The sequence below is a fragment of the Anarrhichthys ocellatus genome, unplaced genomic scaffold (genome assembly GCF_004355925.1).
Source record: "Anarrhichthys ocellatus isolate YVR2014 unplaced genomic scaffold, GSC_Weel_1.0 scaffold78, whole genome shotgun sequence".
In the NCBI taxonomy this organism is placed as follows: Eukaryota; Metazoa; Chordata; class Actinopteri; order Perciformes; family Anarhichadidae; genus Anarrhichthys; species Anarrhichthys ocellatus.
In genome coordinates, this window is record NW_022280108.1 from 2,367,617 (window position 1) to 2,375,897 (window position 8,281).

The following is an 8,281-nucleotide window of genomic DNA, read 5'->3' on the forward strand; positions in this document are numbered from 1 at the left end:
CAACCGTATGATCCGTACACCCATCCACAAAACACGACCGTATGATCCGTACACCCATCCACAAGACACAACCGTATGATCCCTACACCCATCCACAAGACACAACCGTATGATCCGTACACCCATCCACAAGACACGACCGTATGATCCCTACACCCATCCACAAGACACGACCGTATGATCCGTACACCCATCCACAAGATACAACTGTATGATCCGTACACCCATCCACAAGACACTAACCTCAAATAAACAACTCTCTTTCGCCCAGGAGACCACTGTTCGTTCCCTGTGTCAAACAAGAAGTCAACGTTGATTGATTTGTCTTTTGATCTTTTCTTGAACCTAGTTAAGTATTTTTGTTGCTTAAACCTAACAAAGTTGTTTCTTGTCAAGATGTAAGTTTATTTTGAAAAGACTGTTTGCGTGTAACGAGCTGAAATGGACACGTGTTGCTGGAAATAAGTAGTTATAATGAGCCCAGATTACATTTGATCAATCGGATTATATTATATACATATTAAGGATGACTGACTTTGAAATATACGTTGATGATTTGATTTGACGAACTGTAAATGGTGAATGTGTTCTACTGTTCATCAAAGTAACTTTCTCCTCTCAGGTTCACAGTTCTGCTAAAGGTGACGACACCAATGTGATGCTTTATGAAAAGTGGAGTTCTTGTGTTACGAGAGCAAAGTCTTCCATGTGGACTTTGATTAAAACACAGCAGCAGCAAAGACTTAAGTACACAAAAGTACCACGTGTTGTAGAATAAACACAGTCCACCTGTCGTTTGTGACAGTACTGTTTCTGTGAGGGTCAACGGCGATCTTTTCCTAATAGTCACTCAACAGTTTTGTTGCCTAAACATAAAGTTGTTTCCTGTGAAGACAGAAGTTTATCTGTACATGTATGCATGTAACGAGTAATGCTGGACTTTCGAAAGAAAACTCACTAAAAATGAGGAATAACTGCGTGAAATATTGTACGAAGCGTTTGTATGATATGTTGGATTCAGACATGGACCCTTTAAGAGTTAATGTGAGCCGTAGGGACCTTCCGTCTAATAAAGCTGGTTATTCTCACCTGCTTATGAATACATGAAGGATTGATGAATGAATAGTCGTGAATGAACGACAGCTTGTTCATCATTCACCCATTGTAATCGGCATCTTAATTATTAAAAGTAAAACCTGGACATGAAACAGATTCTCAACACATGAAACACCACATAGCTGTGAGAGCTCCACTGTGGGCTTATAAATTGTTTAGAAAGCTCCTATAATCTCCTCATATACTCTTTGTAATGGTGTCCCGGTTCTTTGCACAGCAAAAAATATGTGAACGTCACCGTGAATTCAACAGTGAGTATGATATCATACAACAGAGAGTTATGTATTCATGGCTCCATTAATGAATCATAGCCTCCCCTAGACTTTATACTCCAGACATGCCCTCTTTGAATATGTCATAAGCTCTTATTCTTTTTTAATGGGCCAGCGAATCACGGCCAAAAACAAATCTATAAACTCATGCAAACATTTCAGCAGCGGGGGAGGGGCGTGGCCTGCAGGAAACCTGTGTGCTGGAGTCGTACAGAGAGTTTACTGAAGGGAGAAATACCCCGTCCTCTCCAAGTTACATTATTTATACTTTATACCCAGAAGGCTCTTTAAGCAAGTCAGAGCCTCTGTTCGCATCACTTTCACCAGGAAGCATCACAGCAGAGATGGACTGAAGTGTCTCCTCACATCTGGGTGAAGGTCAGAGCAGGAGGCTGGTGTGAAAAGTGAAGCCAAAGCTTCATGTGTTAAAGCTGCATTCTCTCTAATGTCCATCAGGGGGCGACTCCTCTGGTTGTATAGAAGTCTATGAGAAAATGATTTGAGCGGTTTATTTCCCAGAGAACTTTTACCTATAATGTTAATCACACCACCAAATTGAAACGCAACAAAAGGTCATCAGTCCGATATTAAATGTCCAAGAAACTATGTTTTCAAAATTGGGACAAAGAAGACAATATATATATATATACATATGTATATATATGTATATATATATATATAAAATAAGGAAAGTGCATTTAACGTAGGTCTAATATACTTTTAAAGACTTTCATGAAGCTTTTCCAAAGTCGAGGAGCAAAAAGCAAAACATTCCCTTTCGCATCAAAACTCCGGCACATCCACAGCTCATCACACATCCAGACTGAGAAGTCGGGTTCAGCGTCACCGCGCGTTATTCTCTTTCCTGTGCCTCGACTGTGAAGCCACTTCAGAGAGGAACCATCTCCGATTCACTGTGATCGGCCGTTAGCTCGGTAATCAACGTCTGGAGTCCGTTCACCGCTCGTCTCCTTCAGATGGATAAATAATGCACAGCTCGGCAATTAAAAAACACACAGATCTGATGCCCGTGTCACTAATTTATTGATTAACAATTAGCGCTTCAAGATGACAGGGTTAAATGTCAATCAGATGATCTGAGTCGCACTTCAGTTGGAGTTATTCATTCCTCCGGCCGGCGGAAATAATACAATTTCCCCTCTGATGGCTCTATGTATTATTAACTGTTATGCTAAGTTGTGTTGGACCGCTTTCGGGAGACGCTGAGGTCATTCTCGATTAGCCGGAGTCTTAGAGGAGACGAAGTGAACATAGTGACTTTTTGATGAAGGCGGCCGCGGAAAACTCAAAAGTCTCATGAGGACGACGGCCTGTTGTCTTCTTCAGTCTGTCCTCTGATGTCCACGTCTCATCCAAACTTTAATCCGTTCAACAGGTTGTCTGGAGGGTTAAGGGGAAGACACTGAGACGAGAAGAAAAATCTCAGAATTTTGAGATCGTCCTGAGAACAGATTATCAGATTACAGACGTCCCGTTTAGGAATCACATCACAGAAACATCTAAATACAGCATCACCTCAACAGTTGTACAAACTAATACGTTTTGAACCTCCCGTTTGGTGGACCCCTCCACCAATAGTCGTCTTTTTGGATTTTAAGTACTTTGTCACTGTTTAATACCATGTCACTCATTACCAACAGTATAGCTCTATAACTAAATATCATTCATTTAAAAAATGGACCAATCCAGCGTGAGGGTTCCAGGCGACAGCGTTGAGTTCTTCTTCCTGTCAGAAAGCAAACAGAACGATGGATCCTCGTCTCACTTTGAACTCATTTCCTTCTCCGGCTCACAATCGACAAAACTGACTGACTGACTCTTCCTCTTTGGTTTCACACTTCTTCTTCTTCTCTTTTTCCTCCACTTCCCTCATGTCGTTGAAGCTCTCCTCTTCTTCTCATCAAAGCCGTCTGTGTCCGTCTCCGTGTTTAAATCTCTGTGCTGGCTTTTATATCTTCTTTCTATTTATGTCTTAATGTATTTTACTTTAACATTTAATGTTTTTCTAACAGTAAAATAAAAATGAAATAGAGTCCAGATGTGGAGCTTTACCAGAGGGACCTTGAGGACCCGGTCTGTGACAAGGGGGCCTGGATGCGCAGCTCTCCCACAGGGCCCAGCAGACAGACCCGATCAGCAGGCAGCGTCCACTCTGTTGGCCCTCAGCAAGGCCTGCTGGGACACGAGACGGAGACAGGCTTGTGGTGTGTGTGTTTGTGGTGAATTGGCACACATGGAAACCACATCTGTCTTCCCTTCTCCACCAAACGCCCTGCTCCCTCAAACACACACACACACACACACACACACACACACACACGCACACACACACACTCAGCATCTTTCTTCTTTGTTGAGCCGTCTTCACCAGCACAGATGTTGGAGTTGTTGAGAAGCCAGTGAGGCTTCAACCTCCCTGTCACTCATCTCAACCCTCATCCTGAGACACAAACACACACTCACCCACACACCCACGCACACACACACACACACACACACACAATACTACTGTCTGATATTTGACCTCAGTATGTCTGTACTTTTAACTGGTGTGCATTTGAACCTGCTACATGTTTCTGAGTGCTGAAGTATTTACTTCAATACACCAGTAACTCACTGGGCCTCATTCACCAATATCTCTTTCAACACAGTCTCACGGCAGCTGGTGAAATAGTCGAAGCGATCCATTTGTTTGGTGTACAGGGACACAAACTATCCACTTTCATCTTCTCATAGACTTCTATACAACCAGAGGAGTCGCCCCCTGGTGGACACTAGAGAGAACGCAGCTTTAACACGCAAAGCTTTGACTTCAGTCGTCAGAACCGGTTACGTAATAAACAAAAGTCAGGTTTAGTGTGGAGTTAAAAGATTGGACAAAACCACTTAATTAGGTTTACAAAAAACATCACTAACGAACAAAACCACAACGTAATGTTGAACACCGGTCTCATTGTTGAACGTCCGGTGTTTTATGGACCCATCCAGTTTCCTTCCGTCCCACGATAAGTGCTCATTTTAATATTTACTGCTACGTTAGTAGCTGTGACCGTTGCATAGTCACATGAATACGTGTAATTAGCGTGTCCTCCATGAACAAACATCCCAATAGACTTTCCATCGGTGCTGTTTTCATCCATGTGCACAAAACCAATAGATTGCGTTTCGTGACTTCTATCCTTGGGCTGCAGGACATTGGGCTGATGGACTGTACACGGTTGCTGGTTGGCTCCTGGACATTGAAGTGTTAACATGTATGTTTGGAAAGATTGCGAGTCGCTTTGGACAAAAGCATCACCAATCTCAGCAGTGACTTTGGGGCAAGCAACATTGTTTCACTGAGATAAACAAAACTGAATATTACTTTTGGTGAAGGATTTGAGTACTTCTTCACCTCTGACTCACCGTGTTTCTGCCTCCTCCTTCTTCTCATTCAACACACACACACACACACACAGCCACCCAGAACAGTCTTTAATTTCCATTTCTGATTCCTGACCTCTGGTAATTGGCGAGCCGGCTCACTGACGGCTGCCCAAAGCGAAAAAACCAGGGCCTCCTGTCACCTGCAGCGACGCGGGTCCAGCGGTGAATTATTAATGCTCTAATATCATTATGTAGGCACTGCTTGTCATAACAATCTAGCCTGGTGGAGGGAAACTCAATCTGCCGCCCCTGCCCCCTGCGCAGACAATGCTTTTTAATTATTGATACGGACTAATTGACTACAGGATTCGCGGGGCACAGTTACTTTTGTTCCTCTCACAGCTCGCTCGGCTCCTTCAAGAAACAATGTTATTAGGAGGCCAGCCCTCCCCGATGCCCCCGTGTCAGCAAATTAGCCGGGAGGACGACCCCGCTCGCCGCTCTCTCACCTCCTCCTTCCTCCTCATTCTACCTTCTTTTTTTTTTTTTCTCCTTTCACTCAGAATTTAAGATTCTCCTCTTCCTCTCCTCACCTCGAACATCGGACACCGGTTAATTAAAACGGGACAAGGAGGTAGACGGGTGGCCTCGGACGTGGCAGCGCATCGGTATTCACGGCGCATCTTCGTGCCGCCGCCTCAGCAGCACGTTTGTTCCAGCAAAGACTGCCTGCTGATGGAGAGAAGAGGACGGAGGTGAAGAGACGGCTGAGGGTTAATAGAGTTTAATTAGGGGTCGGTGTGATGGTCTGAGGGGCCAGCTTCACTGCTTCACTGCTGTCACCGTTCATTACCTGATCTAAGGTCCTAACCGTCAGCATGTGTTCTCACCCTCAATGATGAGGTCACACGAGCCCGAATCACTTCCGACTCATATTAACTGGGGACCTTTAGTTATTTGTAACAATTGCGGAGGTCATCTGCGATCTTACAGTATCAAGCCCGGCCTTTTATAATTAAAGGGTATATACTACTATACTATAATAGTACTATAATACTCTAAACTAAGCAACCAATCTACTTCCTGTTTACACCGGCACCTGCATGCCCAGTGTACGTGAATCGTCACGTGTGGACGGAAATCATTTAGAGAACGATGCTGAGACGCCCGTGTGGACGGAGATGGTTTTGGTCTTAAATAGAAACGCAGTGCTGTGATTGGTCGAGGAAATCTAAGCTGCTTTTGTCAACATTTGGCTGTTTTTCGATATATTTTCATGATAAAAAACAGAAGCAAATGTCAGTAAACATCTTTGGGTCCATTCACTCATATTATTCACTCATTTAATTTGAGAACTTTTAAAGTGACGCAAAACATAAATGCAAATTTGTCATGTTTTGGTCAGAAGTTGGCTGTATAGACTGAGCATGGCTGTGATCCGCCCATAAACACACAAGAAGAAGAAGAAGAAGAAGAAGAAGAAGAAGAAGAAGAAGAAGAAGAAGAAGAAGTGGAGGCTGTGAACCGGGAACAAAACAAGTGGTCTTGACCTTCAAACCATCTACGAGAGCTCGTGTTGGTCATGTTTTATGCCGTCTGGAGACGAAGACTTCATGAATCCTGTATATATCCAGAAAGACATGTGAGTTAATTGTTTCCTGCATCAGAAAGTTTGGTTTCCATATCACATTTTGAGAATCATCACTTTCTCCACAAAGACAAGTTTGTATTTCCATTTACATCCAGCTTCTCTAACGCGATACAGTGGATGGAACACAATAAGTGTGCTAGTAGAAGATACGGTCAGTTAAAAAGAGGAGTTTGGATGAAGTCACAACGGAAAAATACAATAATAAGTGACATCAGAATAAAACAGGAATAAAGGAAATTACAGAAATGAATAAAGCTTTTGTCAGAGCAGAAGTTAAAGACATAAATAACAAGCAGCAAGCAGAACGATGGGAACACATGATGATGGACAAAGGTCAATAACCAATTGAGCACAATTTGATTACATTTCCTCCGGGTCCATTCAGACCTGTTGTTACCGTTTGTGTTTAGCTTTGATTGACGTCCACTTCAGGACGATCACAGCTGCTTGATTCTGTCTGCTGGTAACACAGTAAATAAATACAGAGCAGTCAGTGCTGCTGTCTGACTGTACGCTCACAAGGAATCTTTCATCTGAGGGAGAACCAGCTATGTGGAGTGATGGGAGACCACAAAGCCACACACACACACACACACACTCTGATCATGTTAGGGAGGCAGCAGGTGTGCAGTGTGAGTCTGCATTGTGTGGAATACTTCATGTTTCATTGTAGGAAATCCAAATAAGTCTGTGACGCTCGGTGTGCATGCAGGAGTGTGTGTCTGTGTGTAGCTTTAATGTGTGATAATGTCTGGTGTGTTTGTGAGCACAATAAACGTCTGATGCGTGTGCTGAATGATGTGTGTGTGTGTGTGTGTGTGTGTGTTTGCATGTGCTCTTGTGTGTTTGTTTGTGCTTTTTCTGGGGTTTAAAGGTCAACTTTGTCTACAGGCGCTGGAGGCGGGACTGCCCTCTCCCATTGTCCCGAAGCCCTTTGCTCTGATGCACTTTATTGTCAATAACGTGCATCGAGAAGTGTGTTACCTAACGTTACTAATCATAATCCGCATTAAGAGGAGGTTGTTTGGTCGACCTTGGACGTCCAGGAGAGCAACGATTGTGTCCCGAAATCAACATGGACTTGTTTTTAATGTACATCCATAATCTAAATACCGGAACAAGGTAACTCCAGATGTACTTGAGAAAGAAGTTTAGTTGAACACATAATTCTGCAGGAGACAGACTTATCTGACCCAAAGTTGATGAGTTCACTGAAAACAGTTGTGTCTTCTGCTCGTCTGACAGTTTGAAAGATGACGCTTTTTATTTCCTTTAGGACGTGAAATAAATACATGAACGTGTTCTAACATCTTTCAAAGGACTCGTGGACAGACGCAGGCTAATGTACAAGTCACGAAGCCTTCTATTTGTCTCCATTCTTGAAGATGTGAGATGAGTTGCACGCTGAAGGCTTTAGAAGCGTCACAGTTTCATTATTAAAGCTTCTCTCTCTCCTCCACTTGTCTTCTCTCAGAGAACAAGATTGTGGACAGAAACGGTTAAAAGGCTTCGGAATTAAAAAAAGCTAGAATATTTAAACGTTGTCTGCGAATTGAGACGGCCACTTGCAGATTTAATGGGCCGAGTCTTTGAAAAATGAAAGCTTTGTTCAGCGGTATCATTGCCTGTGACCCCCCCTCTGATCTTATCACCAACAAGTCTGCTCTTTTCTTCCTTGTCTCCGCTGCAGTGATTTGGTGGATTGTTCGTACAGCTCGTTCACACTCAGACAGAAACACATCAGATGGACGGAAGCCTTCCTTCTCTTTGCCAGCTGAAATATTCATTTTCTTTAAACATGCTGTCAAATGCAAAGACGTCAGAAAGTAGGGCAGCGCTGCAGCCAGCAGAGAGA